This window comes from Nicotiana tabacum, chromosome 6, assembly GCF_000715075.1.
Source record: "Nicotiana tabacum cultivar K326 chromosome 6, ASM71507v2, whole genome shotgun sequence".
Lineage (NCBI taxonomy): Eukaryota > Viridiplantae > Streptophyta > Magnoliopsida > Solanales > Solanaceae > Nicotiana > Nicotiana tabacum.
In genome coordinates, this window is record NC_134085.1 from 111,249,865 (window position 1) to 111,265,600 (window position 15,736).

The following is a 15,736-nucleotide window of genomic DNA, read 5'->3' on the forward strand; positions in this document are numbered from 1 at the left end:
AAAAATTCAAAAAAAAGTTATGGTTTCATTTGTAGTATCTCTTTAAAAGATTTTCGAAATTTCAAAAAAAAAAAAAAGAAGTTTAAATGTATAAATATTTCCTTAGTCTCTTTTCAAAAAAAATAAAAATAAAAAATAAAAAATAAAAAATAAAAATATATATATAATTCCAGAAAAATAGTTATTCCTCTTTTCTTTTAAAAGATTTTATTTGTTTCCCCTATTTCTGATCCGACCGAACTACGCCGGTTTGATTCTCACCGGATGTGAGATACGTAGGCAACCCCCATCGGGTTCAACCCCAACTTTTGCTATGATAGCCGAAACCAATAAAACAAAAAAAAATGACAAAATGCCGCCACTTGTATAAAGAGTCGGGTGAGGCCTTTTTTTTTTTTTTGTAAAAACAGCCGAATGTTCCCAAGCGGGACGCCGGAAGGCTGACATTGCATAAACGGCCATCTTCGGTCATCATTTTTGATCGGTTGGTCCTCGCAGCTTTAAAGTCTTTATTCGAAGTACTAAAAGGCCGCATTTTGGAAATCGAGTTCGTCGTTTTGGAAAAATAATAATAATAAAAAATAAAAATAAAAAATCTTAAAAAAAAAATCTAGATAGTTTTATTTTGAGTCTAATAAAAGTCTTTTCATTAGCATAATCACCCTAATAAATGTGCAGGATGAGCACGATACAAAACGAACCCTTTTCAATAATGACCAAGATCCCTTTTGAGTTGCGATTATGGTGGAACGACTTAGGCAAGGAGGGGCAAGACAAAGTAAGGAAATATCTGAAAAATCTCCCGGATTTACTAGACATTCAGCCTCGGGGTGATATTATCAGATCATTGGTCACTTGCTGGGATTCAGCGCACAATGTATTTCATTTCTTAGACTTTGAGCTCACCCCGACGTTGGAAGAAATAGCGGGATACATTGGAGGTGATGAAGCTCTGTTAAGGTTCAAATACTTGATTGCACCTAGAGCCGTCACGGTACACCAATTTCTGGATTTCTTAAAAATACCCCGAACATTTCACCATCCAGATCTTGCCAAAGGTTTCTGCAGTCTCCACCTCATGTATGCTAGATACAGCCACAAGAGCGGGTTCAATAAGCCGGATTTCAAACTATGTAGTAGAGGCAACCGACGAAAGTGGGACGAACACAGGCTGTTAGCTTTTATGACAGCCTTTTTGGGTCTTATAGTGTTCCCAAGGAAAGACGGAAACATCGATTTAAAAGTAGCTGGGGTCGTCAGTACTTTGCTCACCCAAGATAAAAGTACTCTGGCACCTATGATTATGGCTGACATTTTCCGGGCTCTCACTGCTTGCTGAGTCAGGGCCGACTTTTTCGAAGGATGTAACCTATTGTTGCAAATGTGGATGACCGATCATTTATGCCACCGCTCCCCGCTTTTGGGTTACGGTTCGCCCGAAAAAACTTGTATTGGAGAATTCCACACAAGAATCAAAGGGTTCAGTCTACCAGAGGGAGTCACAGCATGGACCTCATTCCTCCGAACTCTCACTGCCAACCAAATCCAGTGGACGCTCGGATGGTTGCCCGTCGAGGAGATCATATACATGCCGGCAACCAGGCCCCACTTTTTGTTAATGGGACTTAAAAGCATCCAACCCTATGCACCATATCGGGTTTTGAGGGAACTTGGGAGGTATCAAGTAGTACCAAAAGATTAAGATCTGAGTACTCAAGTGATTGAAATCAGCCCGGACGGTCATTTCCCCGAAGAGGAAGTTCGCCAAATCTGGAGCGAGTGCCAACATCTGACAGCAAACACTTGTGTGATGGATACAACAAAAGGGGAAGTAGCCCTAGGGTATCACGCTTGGTTCAGAGGTGACCTGTCATGCGAGAGACCAGCTAAGAGACCTCATCTCAAAGATTTCCTTGAGTCGTCCCAAGGGCAATGGAACTGGTTAGCAAAAGAAAAGGGGTATCGGGCAGAGATCGGTGATTTGAAGCTACAAATTGACAGTTTGAAATTCAATAACAGCATACACATCGCTGCGGATCGAGGCAAAAGGAATAGATTGATCCAAGAGAATGAAGAACTTAAGGCCCAAATCTAGGAATTGATATTGGCTCTTGATGAACAGCCCAGAAGTCGATCAGACAAGCAGTTGATAAAAGGTTTGAAAAGAGAAGTCAGGGAATGGCGAGATGGTTTAGAAGAATCTGAAAATGTCATGGCAGAACTCAAAGCACAGTGGGGTACAAGAACAAATAAGCATCGTCGATACTTGAACCAACTGAAACGTGACCACGAGAAAACTGTTGCTAAAATGAAGAGAGAGATGGCTACACTTGAGGTTAAAGCAGCTAAACGGGCCGAGGATTTCCAATTTGAGAGCAGATACTGTTACGACCTGTTGGCCCAAATGAAGACAGAAGTGCGGCAACTGAAGAATCGGCATATACAAGATTCTCAGGTTTTAAAAACGTGCAGTGATCAGATGAAACGCCTGCTCATAGAAAAGAAACAAACCAGAGATAGGATCAGGACCATTGCCCACGCCATCATCAGACGATGTCTACGTTGTGAGAACATGCCCAGCGTTACCATTCTCTCGGAAGTGATGAGTTATGTCAAGCAGACCATGCATGAGTTGGAGCAACTTGAAAGGGATCTCACACCTAGGACCGCGGCGAGGCCGAACGATGCCCCGCGGGCACCAATTTTAAAAACCATACTGTATTCATAGGTCGAGTCTGTATCTTAACATCTTCTGTCTATCTTTTCGCATCAGGGTGTTTTAGTCTGTTTGAGTCTATGTTTATTTTCAAGTTTTGTTTTTCCTTTTTCGAAATATTTCTTGTAACAGATCATTTCAGTAATAAAATGTGTGTTTCTTTTACATTCATCTGTTTTTGAACTACATAATGATCTGATTCGCGTGGCATCGTGATACGTAGGTAATCCTCATCGGATCCGGTCGCATTTTAACCACAAAAATTGAAAACAATAACAAAAGGAGAAAGAAAGAAAGAAAAACATAATAAAAAATAATAAAAAGAAAAAAGGAAAAAAAGGGGGGAATCCTAAAAGGAAGCTGGAATGACGCATGCTTTCATCGCAAACATGTAGGAATCCACTTAACTGTATAGGTGCATCATTCCCCAACGTGAGATTGCCTATCTGTTATTTGTTTCGAATTAACAGTTCGTTTGTCGTTGAGTTCCTCCAGGCTTTTGGAAAAGGCGGTTGGTTTGGTGAAAGTCTGGCCTCGCACTCATACTTCACGAGGTCGAAAGGGAGTGTTCAATTACCTGTTATTAAGTCAGGAGGCAGTGCTCACACTTATTTCACAAGGTCAAAAGGAAGCATAGAAATATCTGCAGAAATTCCTTTACCAACAGTTCCTGTTTCCGAGGAGAGTTCGATCTCGGCCGTCCTCACGCCCGAGTCCGCAACTGCGGAGGAAAATAGAATCCTGCGGCTCCGCATGTTGGAAATGTTGGACGATTGGAATAACGGAAAAGAGCCACCAAGTGTCGTCCCTGGATTCCCTGAGTTATTCTCCAGGACAAGCGGGACTTCTAATGTCCCCATAAGCTATCCGGCTACCCCGTTTGGATACCCAGCCATTTCGGCCTTCTCTGCTGGATCGCCCTCTGAGTCTCATCCCCGGATATCAACAACAGATGCAAACACAAATATCTTTACTGCACCGCCCTGCCCGATCGCGGCACAACCTGCTACATACAAGCCAAATTTTGACTCATCCTTGTTTACATTCCAAGCACCGTCTTTCTCAATGGAACCAACTCGGTTCGTCACGAGCACTCACCCTCCACAGCCTCAGTGCGAGTTTGCACCTATGCAGGATCAGAACCCCAAAATGGCTGAACAAGAAGAGATGGCCAAAAGAATGAGAAGCCTTGAGCAGAGTTTGAAGAACATGCAAGGTTTGAGCGGACAGAAGAGCGTCTCCTACACCGATCTATGCATGTTCCCTCATGTGCACCTACCAGTGGGTTTCAAGACCCCAAAGTTTGAGAAGTATGACGGGCACGGTGACCCCATTGCTCATCTCAAGAAATATTGCAACCAATTGCGGGGAGCCGGCGAAAAAGAGGAATTGCTAATGGCATATTTCGGGGAAGGTCTGGTAGGAATAGCCTCGGAATAGTACATGGACCAGGACATATCCCGTTGGCATATATGGGATGATCTCGCTTGAGATTTTGTGAGACAATTCCAGTATAACATCGACATTGCACCTGACCAAAATTCTCTGTCAAACTTGAAGAAGAAACCTTCAGATAGCTTCAGAGAATATGCTATTAAGTGGCGCGAGCAGGCGTCAAGGGTGAAGCCTCCCAAGGACGAGATAGAAATGGTCACCACTTTTCTCCAGGCTTAAGAGTCCGACTATTTCCAAAATATGATGTCAGCCATGGGAAAGCCTTTCGCAGAAGCGATTAAGATTGGAGAGATGGTGGAGAATGGGCTGAAAACGGGTTGGATTTTGAGTCAAGCAGCCATAAGGGCAACCTCCCAAGCCGTCCAAAGCGGGTCCAGAGGAATTGCAAGAGGGAAGAAAAAGGAAGAAACGGCCATGGCAACATCAGAAGCAAGAGAATATCGTAATCCCAGGCCCCGTTTTCCAGAAAGGACCCCACAACACTACTACCCCCACCAAAACATGGCATATGCTCCTCAACCCTACATGGTCATGAACACCCAGCCTTATGTCCATCCGCCACAACAAGCCAACCGAGTCCAAGCTCCACCTCCCAGAAATCAGCCTCCATACCGCAACCACTATAACCCACAGCCTCCTCAAAATAATTTCCACCCTCAGGAACCACCTAGAAGGCGGACTTTCACGCCTATCGGTGAGCCATACTCTACTTTGTTCCCGAAGCTAGTCCAATTGGGTTTCCTGCAGCCGGTCCCTCAAACAAGGCACAATTCGGCATCACCTTCTTACAAAGCCGGTGTTAGATGCGCCTATCATTCAGGAGCAGAAGGGCACGATACAAATGACTGCTGGGCTTTGAGAAGGGTAGTCGAGAATTTAATAGAGCAAGGGAAAATAGTGCTAAGGGACGAGGAGGTCCCAAATGTGACTAACAATCCATTACCTGCTCACAACAACGGGCCGTTGATCGGAATGATTTGCGAAGACAAAGAATTTGACCCTGCTTTGAAAGCTATAATCGCCTTTGTCGACGCAGGGAAAAGGCCTGAAACACCCCAGAAACCAGAAAAATGGGAAAAGGCCAGTACTGTAAAGTGCGAGCCCGAAAAGAAGGTGGAGAAGAAGGCGGTGCCTGTGAAGAATGGAGTTCTTTACATCCCACGAGGTCGAGCAGAGAAGCCGCAGAGCTTCGAGGTCAAAAGGGCAAAACCTATATACGTACCAAAGGGGGCCTATGTAGTCCGGGGGATGATTCAACCACCTCGGCTGAATGAGCCAGTGGTTATCGGACGCGTGCCACAAAAGCCGATGACAAACCCGTCCACAGTACCGTGGAACTATCAGAGGACGTTGGTAACGTACAAAGGTAAAGAAGTCACGGGAGAACTTCCGGAAAATACTTTCATTGGAAGGTATTCGAACACCCAAGAGCTAAACAACGCCACACGGAGACGCTTCCCACCAAAGAAGCCTGTAAGCGTTGAAGAAGCGGAAGTTTTCTTCCAACAGATGAAAATGTCGGACTACGAAGTGGTAGATCAACTGCGCAAGTGCCCCGAGCAAGTGTCCATGCTATCATTGCTGATGAGGTCGGTCGAGCATCAAAAGATCTTACTCAAGACCCTGAACGAAGCATACGTGCCAGTTGAAACCTCAGTCGAACAACTGGAACGAATGACAGAAAGGTTCTTCGCCGTTAACCAGGTCTCTTTCAGTAAGAACGATTTACCCCCAGAGGGAGCGGCACACAACAAATCCTTGCATCTAACAGTTAAATGCGAAGACTACTACGTCAAGCGGGTAATGTTGGATGGGGGTTCAGGTGTTGACATTTGTCCGCTCTCCACGCTACAGAGAATGGAAATTGGGACCGGAAGAATCCGCCCCAATAATGTCTGCGTAAGGGCTTTTGACGGCATCAAGAGAGACACCCTTGGGGAAATAGATTTGGTGTTGACCATAGGGCCAGTGGAGTTTGAGGTAACTTTCCAAGTACTTGACATGGATACGTCCTACAATTTCCTCCTCGGCAGACCTTGTATTCATGCGGCAGGAGCTGTGCCTTCCACTCTTCACCAGATGGTGAAGTTTGAGTACGAAGACCGAGAGATTGTGGTCCATGGAGAAGACGAGCATGCTATTTATCGGGACCTATCCATCCCATATCTTGAACCAAGAGAACAAAGAGAACACACGGTCTATCAAGCTTTCGAGATTGTATTAGCAGAGCAGTACGAAGAGGGAAGACCTTGCCCCCAACCTTTCTTGTCTAACGCCTCGGTTATGGTGGCTAAAGAGATGATCCGGCACGGATTCTGGCCAGGGAAAGGGCTCGGGCGAACATTGCAAGGAATAACGGAACCCATCACCTTGCCTTCCGCCAAGAAACTTTTTGGGATAGGCTTTCAACCCACTCCAGAAGATGAAGAATGGGCGAAGAAGAGGAAGAATGCGGGTTGGAAACTGCCTCGGCCACTGCCGAATTTATATGAAACCTTCGTCAGACCAAGATACACTGAAGAAGAAGACGATAAGGTTTTCACGGCTGAGGAAATCGAGGAGATATGTGGGGCAATGAGAGAAATGCTCTATGAGGCTCACATGGTTCAACCAGGAGAAGGCACCAGCACCGCCGAGATGATATATATGGGGCCAAACGCCAAACTTCAAAACTGGGAGGCCACGCCATTCCCGACTAGGCAGAAGTCCGGGTAGACCTGTCCTGCCACCTTTCCTACATCACGAGTCATCCCCAGGATATAACTTGGATATTTTCTTCCCTTCAATTGTTGTTTTGAATTCCTGAGTTGTAAACATTGTTGTCTTCCAAATTCCAAGAAAAATAAAAAAGAAATCATCATTGTTTTCTCATTTTTTCCTTCGTTCTGATTTTCGTTATTTTTTTCCTTTATCTTTTCTTTCAGTTATAATAATGCGGCTTTAAATATGACATGCTTGCGGACTTCACGCCCAGATCACAACGAGCTATTTAATTGTGAAATAATGAACCCAGAACCAGAATATGATGAAAAAGAGGCTTTTAGGGAAATAAACCGAGAGTTGGAACATTTTGAGAATAAACCTAAGCCAAATCTGAATGACACCGAAACGGTTAATTAGGAACTCCTGAAGAAATATGGGAGACCAAAATAAGCATTCATACGGACAAGAAAACGTGAGACGCAATAATTCAACTTCTTTTTGATTCAAAGATGTGTTTGCTTGGTCATACGATGACATGCCGGGACTAGGTGTTGATCTAGTGGTTCATAAATTGCCAATTCACCCTGATTGTCCTCCAATTCAACAAAAGCAACGAAAGTTCAAAACTGAGGTCAATGACAAGATTAAAGAGGAGATCACCAAGCAGCTGAAAACGGGAGTGATTCGGGTAGTCCAGTATACAACATGGTTGGAAAATGTGGTTCCGGTGCCGAAAAAAGATGGGAAGACTCGGGTGTGCGTGGACTATCGAGACCTAAATAGAGCGAGTCCCAAAGATAATTTCCCATTGCCCAACATCCACATCCTTGTTGATAATTGCACCAAACATGAGATCCAGTCTTTCGTAGATTGTTACGCTGGGTATCATCAGGTATTGATGGATGAAGAAGACGCCGAGAAGACTGCCTTCACCACGCCTTGGGGCACTTACTGTTATCGGGTTATGCCATTTGGTCTGAAGAATGCTGGGGCAACTTACATGAGAGCCATGACTGCCATTTTTCATGACATGATGCATCAAGAAATAGAGGTGTACGTGGACGATGTGATAATCAAATCCAGGACGCAGGATAATCACATCCAAGACTTTAGGAAATTCTTCGAAAGACTGAGGAAGTACGACTTGAAGCTGAACCCAGCCAAATGTGCTTTCGGAGTCCCATCGGGCAAGATTTTGGGATTCATAGTGAGCAGGAGAGGTATCGAATTAGATCCAACAAAGATAAAATCTATCAGGTATCTACCTCCCCCAAGAACGAAGAAGGACGTGATGAGTTTGTTGGGCAGGTTGAACTATATCAGTCGATTCATTGCCCAGCTAACTAGCACGTGTGAGCCCATATTTAAGCTATTGAGAAAAGATGCGGCGATCAAATGGACGGCTGAGTGTCAAGAAGCTTTTGACAAAATTAAAGAATATCTTTCAAATCCCCCAGTTTTGGTCCCACCAGAGCCAGAAAGACCACTGTTCTTGTATCTGACAGTCTTGGAAAATTCTTTCGGTTGCGTCCTCGGGCAACATGACATAACCGGAAAGAAAGAACAAGCAATCTACTACTTGAGCAAGAAATTCACCGGCTACGAGGCCAAGTACACTCTGCTGGAAAGAACATGTTGCGCTCTGACGTGGGTCGCTCAAAAGCTGAGACATTATCTCCAAGCCCACACTACTTTCCTCATAAGCAGGCTGGATCCTTTGAAGTATATATTTCAGAAACTGATGCCTACTGGAAGACAGGCCAAGTGGCAAATCTTGCTTACTGAATTCGACATAGTCTATGTCACTCGCACGGCAATGAAAGCCCAGGCGCTAGCAGATCATTTGGCCGAAAATCCAGTCGATGAGGAATACCAGCCATTGAGTACCTATTTTCCAGATGAAGAAATAAACACTGTAGAAGTGGTCTCGGAGAACGCTCATGTTTGGAAGATGTTCATTGATGGAGCCGTAAACGCCAATGGCGTAGGAATCGGGGCAATTTTGATTTCGCCTTCCGGTCAGCATTATCCCGCCACAGCTAGACTGCGTTTCTTTTGCACAAACAATACAGCTGAGTATGAAGCCTGCATCATGGGCATGCATATGGCGATCGATCAGGATGTTGAAGACTTACTAATTATGGGAGATTCTGACCTGATTATCCGGCAAGCCCAAGGTGAATGGGAAACTCGGGATGTCAAGCTTATTCCTTAGCAACAGCATGTGGAGGATCTCGGCAAGCGTTTTAAATCAATAGAGTTCAGGTATATCCCGCGATGTCACAATGAATTAGCGGATGCACTTGCTACCCTAGCTTCAATGCTACCCTACCCAGGCAACGCCCATGTCGATCCCTTGGAAATCCAAATCAGGGAGAGACACGGTTACTGTAACGTAATCGAGGAAGGATCGTGTACACAGCCGTGGTACCATGATATCAAGAGGTTTTTGAAAACGCAAGAATACCCCGAGCATGCTACCGGAGATCAAAAGAGAACCATCAGGCGGCATGCAAGTGGTTTCTTTTTGAGCGGTGAGTTGTTGTATAAGAGGACCCCGGACCTCAATCTACTAAGATGTGTTGACGCCGAGGAGGCAAGAAAGATCATGCACGAAGTACATGCAGGAATGTGCGGACCTCACATGAGCGGGTATGTCTTGGCAAAGAAAATCCTTCGAGCAGGTTATTAATGGATGACCATGGAAAAGGACTGTTTTGGCTTCGTTCGGAAGTGTCATCAGTGTCAGGTGCACGGTGATTTGATTCATGCACCTCCCATGGAATTGCATCCCATGTCTGCACCTTGGCCATTTGTTGCATGGGGCATGGACGTCATTGGACCAATCGAGCCAAAGGCTTCAAATGGACATAAATTTATATTGGTTGCCATCGACTACTTCACAAAATGGGTAGAGGTTGTCACTCTCAAGTCGGTCACCAAAAAAGCTGTAGTGAATTTTGTACATTCAAATCTTATCTGTCGTTTCGGTATTCCTGCAACTATCATCACAGATAATGCAACGAACTTGAATAGTCACTTGATGGGAGATGTATGCGAGCAGTTCAAAATAACGCATAGGAATTCTACTCCTTATCGGCCCAAGGCCAATGGCGCTGTGGAAGCAACAAACAAGAACATCAAGAAGATTTTGAGGAAGACGATCCAGAGTTCCCGACAGTGGCATGAATAGCTACCCTTTGCATTATTGGGATATCGCACTACGGTACGCACGTCAGTAGGGGCAACCCCTTATCTTTTGGTTTATGGGACCGAGGCTGTGATACCAGCAGAGGTAGAAATTCCTTCGCTTTGAACCATTGTCGAAGCAGAAATCGAAGACAGCGAGTGGGTTAAAACTCGATTGGAGTAGCTGACTTTGATTGACGAGAAACGAATGGCTGCGGTTTGCCACGGGCAGTTGTACCAACGAATAATGGCTCGTGCTTACAACAAGAAAGTCCGACCCAGGAATTTCGAAGTGGGTCAACTGGTACTGAGGCGCATTCTGCCACATCACCAGGAAGCAAAAGGGAAATTCTCTCCAAACTGGAAAGGCCCATACATCATCAGGAAGATATTGCCGAGAGGAGCATTGTACCTAGGTGATATTGAAGGAAATGACCCCGAAACAGCAGTAAATGCGGATGCAGTCAAAAGATACTATGTCTGAGTGACACCCCAGCGATCCTGACACATTTGAAATGATGGAGGTTTGATTCCCACTACCCCAAACACTATCAACTCTCTCTACAAGCCTTTGAGCCAGTTACAGTTCTTTGGTTACCAATCAAAAAAAAAAACAAACAAAACAAAGCATTGATCGAGGCCTGAACTACATCTGACTTGATTCCGAAAGGATACGTAGGCAGCCTCTCTCTAAGGTTCAGTCACACCAACAATAAAATCCCATTTACCCTGAAATTGAAGTCGGGGCACGCTAAACGGTTTAAAAGTCATAGTATCATCTACTTCTCTTTGCCAAGCACAAGCATTTCAGGTCAATTACCAAAGGTAGCGGGAAGCCAAGAAGCGTCACGAATGGAGACCGGTACACTGTAAATTGAGAGAAATAAAATGAGAGAGTCTCGTCGGTGAAAACCCTCAGGCACCGCGAGGCGACGGGAGTAGAGAAACCAAAATGAGAGAGCTTGTTTAGTAAAAACTCGCAAAGAGTGCTATCAAGTGACGACAGGAAGAGAAATGAGAGAGGTCAGCCAGCGAAAATCCGCAAAGGGCGTTGTTGGCCGAAAAAATGACTCCACCCCAAGGAGGTCTCGGCAAAGTTCCACCGGTTTGGAAAACACAGATCCATTTTGGATCGGGAGGAAATGCAAGTTCATTGAAGGTCAGGCGTCCAGTCCAAAGAGCATGTCATGTCCATTTAAAGTCTGCATTGTCTTCCTCAGATAAGTCTTTCTCGTCCCGAAAGGGACACTTCTTTTCTGAAGTTTGCTTTCTCCTCTCTTTGTTTTCTTCGAATCCCTTTCATTTTTAACCCTAAGTTCCAGATATATCGGAAAGGACAGGCTGCAGGGTTGGTTTCACGGAATTCCGTTTCACGAAGGAAAACACCTCGTTTCGTTGGTACGTTTGTTCAAACCTGATGAATCATGATATTTGACTGCGTTTAAAGTAAAGTGAAAAAAAAGAGAGAAATTTCCCCAGCAAGTCCGCCTTGTACAAATCCCCACAGAACTTCCCTTTGTGCAAATCCCCACAGAGCCTCCCTTCATAAAAATTCCCCAGTGAGCTTGCCCCAACAAATCCTGGCAAGTCCGCTTTGCAACAAATCCCCAGCAAGTCCGCCTTGTACAAATCCCCACAGAACTTCCCCTTGTACAAATCCCCACAGAGTCTCCCCAATAAAATCCCCGTTGAAAAATCCCCAAGCAAAACCGGATGGAAAAACCAAAGCCTTACAAGGCAAATCATCACAGAATCTGGAAACGCAGGCCTGAGCAGTCTAAAGGGTTTTGCCATTTGAATCCAATCAATGGCAGAGTTTCTCAACAGAAATAAGGACGCAGCAAAGCAACTGGAACAATCAGGGTCACCGAACCAACCGCCATTTCCGAGCTAACAATTGTTCTTTGTTTGAAAAGTTGAAACAGGTATAATCCGAGACAACCGTGCAAGAAGCAGGTGTCACCCAAAGAAGAAAGTACATGAGTACAAGAAACAGTTTGGCAATAAGGAATCCACTCGAAAGGTAAGTTTCCACGAAATTCTCTTTTACCTTTTACTAAAACAAGAAAATTCAAAAAAGGGGGTCAACCCTAAACTGAACTTTTCCCTTTAGTCAGCATTAGGGCTCCAACCCTAAACTGAACTTTTCCCTTTAGTCAGCATTAGGGCTCCAACCCTAAACTGAACTTTTCCCCAGCTAGTCAGCATTAGGGCTCCAACCCTAAACTGAACTTTCCTCCAGTTAGTCAGCATTAGGGCTCCAACCCTGAACCGAGCATTATTCTGTTAGTCAGTATTAGGGCTCCAACCCTAAACTGAACTTTTCCATTTAGTCATCAGGGCTTCAACCCTGAACTGAACTCTTTCCATTTAGCCAGCATTAGGGCTTCAATCCTGAACTGAGCATTGTCTGCTAGTCAGCATTGGGGTTCCAACCCTGAACTAAACTTTTCCATTTAGTCAGCATTAGGGCTCCAACCCTAAACTGAACTTTTCCGTTTAGTCAGCATTAGGGCTCCAACCCTGAACTGAACTTTTTTCCGCCAGCATTAGGGCTCCAACCCTGAACTGAGCATTATTCTGTTAGTCAGCATTAGGGCTCCAACCCTAAACTTAACTTTTCCATTTAGTCAGCATCAGGGCTTCAACCCTGAACTAAACTCTTTCCATTTAGCCAGCATTAGGGCTTCAACCCTGAGCTGAGCATTGTCTGTTAGTCAGCATTGGGGTTCCAACCCTAAACTGAACTTTTCCATTTAGTCAGCATTAGGGCTCCAACCCTAAACTGAACTTTTCCCCAGCTAGTCAGCATTAGGGCTCCAACCCTAAACTAAACTTTTCCATTCAGTCAGCATCAGGGCTTCAACCCTGAACTGAACTCTTTCCATTTAGCCAGCATTAGGGCTTCAACCCTGAACTGAGCATTATCTGTTAGTGAGCATTAGGGCTCCGACCCTAAACTAAACTTTTCCATTTAGTCAGCATTAGGGCTCCAACCCTAAACTGAACTTTTCCCTCTAGTCAGCATTAGGGCTCCAACCCTAAACTGAACTTTCCCCTTTAGTCAGCATTAGGGCTCCAACCCTGAACTGAACTTTTTCCATTCCGCCAGTATTGGGGCTCCAACCCTGAACTGAGCATTGTCTGTTAGTCAGCATTAGGGCTCCAACCCTAAACTGAACTTTCCCTTTAGTCAGCATTAGGGTTCCAACCCTAAACTGAACTTTTCCATTTAGTCAGCATCAGGGCTCCAATCCTGAACTGAACTTTTTCCATTTAGTCAGCATTAGGGCTCCAACCCTGAACTGAACTTTTTCCATTTAGCTAGCATTAGGGATCCGACCCTGAACTGAGCATTTTTTACCTTATGGCAATATTAGGGATCCAATCCCGGAGTTGCATTTTTGTAGACTGAAATTTTCCAATCCCTTCATCAATTCTATAAACTGCCCGGCAATTAACTCGCGAAACTTTCCTAGTGAAACTAGGGCAGAAATTTCATTCGTTTATTTTTTCCCGCAGGTCTAACTTCGAGACGCATGGATTGAGACGACCTACGAGATGAGTCTCGACCCAGAATAAAGAAAAGAAGAAAAAGAAAAAAAAGAGATGTTCCGAGATACTTGGAAAACGAAGGACGGATCGCCCCAAGATTCGATCAAGATCCCGAGTTCTACCTATTTCCTCTCACTCAATATCGCAGAAATAAACAGGCGCCTACAACTTGCAAGCATCAAGATTCGGATCGAAGTCTACAAGCAAAATCAGCTAAGACCCAAGATCAAGTTGCAAAAGAATCATAGATAGGAATCTTGTAACTAGCAATTGACAAGCATAAGTAGTTAGTTCAGTTTCAATTTTCCTTTGGTTGTAATAAGGCGGTCAAGTAAAGCAACAATGACAACAGCAACAGCAGTAACGGCAAGCATTGCAACCCCATGGTAGTCCCAGCTACCAAAGTTTTCCCGAACTACATTGACCTGATTCCTGTTTAGCCCAGGATATGTAGGAAATCTTCGAAGCAAAGATTCGGTCAAATCTTTCAAAACATGCTTCACACGGAGTAGTCCAATAGGCAAAAGTCGCTCATATCCGCTCACTTTATCTTTGCACGAAAACTCTTCGTGTTTCCGAACAAAGAGGGGCAGCTATGAGCACGTGATTTTTGTTTTACGCGACAATCACTCCAAAAGAAATAAAAATAATAGCAAATGGTCTTGCTGTACAATTTTTGGATTTTTACGTGGCGTTTTGTTAGTTATTTGTGATTTTGTCCATTTTTATTTTTATCAAACAAAATACAAAAATGTGTGTCGTGTATAGTTTGAACCGTGATCCGGTCATTAAAAGGAAAATCACAAAGAAATGCATCTTTTATTCTATTTTTCGCCATGGTGTGATTTTTACCTATTTAAATATGTTAATGTGAATGATTAATTGTCGCTTGAGTATCAATTAATATTGGTATGATTTTATCTTGATTTCACAATTTAGTTAGGAATTTTATTTTTTATATACCAAAAATTAAAAGAAGGAAAAAAGAGAATAAATTAAAAAATGGAATTGGGCCAGTAAGTTGGACCAAAAAATCAGGCCCAAACTCACTAACCCAGTCCGGCCCAAGGCATAAGGGAAAACGATGCCGTTTTCAGGCACCCCTATCTGAACCGTTGGTCAAACGGATCCAACGGTCCAACTCGGGCCAGTCATTAATCCAAACGGTGTCGTCTCTGTAAGGCAAGAGATCATGGCCGTTGATCGCCAATGATCCAACGGCCAGCAATTCAACCCCTGTCCCGTATATAAACCCTTCCCCTTTACCCCGCGCCCTACACCAAAGACCCCCCCCCCCCCCCTTCGAGTCGTCTCCTTCACAGACCCAAAACCCCGGAACCCTATAGCCGCCCCCTTTCCCCTCACCAACAACCCAGCGGCATGGACACCGGTGACCCCCACCTTAACACCATAGATGCACCTCACCACCCTGAACCCAAATCCATCAACCGCTTAGATCGAATCAGCCCCCAGGTTCTCGAATCTTCATTTTAAGATTCGAGCAGAATTCCGATCTACACCGATCTACCCCAGGTTCATACCAGACACTCCCCTGACCTCCCTCATGACCAAACCATCCTTGGTTTGGTCCGAATCTAACCAAGGAAACACAAATCCCAAATCTGCCCCTTAGGAACCCTAGAAACCCTGGGCCCGGTCTGTGTCCGTTTGAACTAGATGATTAGGGTCTAATGGACCTTAATCGAAGTGTTGTCAGTTGAGAACACTTCGATTAAAGTCCGTTTAACCCCAAGAAAGGTCGATTCAAATCCGAGTCAGGGTTTGCTGATTTTCCAAGACTTTAAGGTATTTTTGCTTTCCCTTTTTCTTTATCAGTTCGTGTGTTTGTTGTAGTTAAATGTTTGTTCATTGCCCCAAATGTTTGGTTGATTTTATTTTTGAATTTTGGTCGACTGTCCTGTCCACCTTGCTCGGACCTTTGTACTTGGTCGAGTCCTTCTTCATTCACTAATAATGTGTGTGTATGTAAACTGTATAATTGACTGAATTCAAAATTAGTCGATTATTAGTTCCCAGGGTCATTCCTGTGTTGACAGTGCAAATCTGAATCCCCTGTTCAATACTGTTTGATTCCGATCATTGGCTATTGGTTGTATA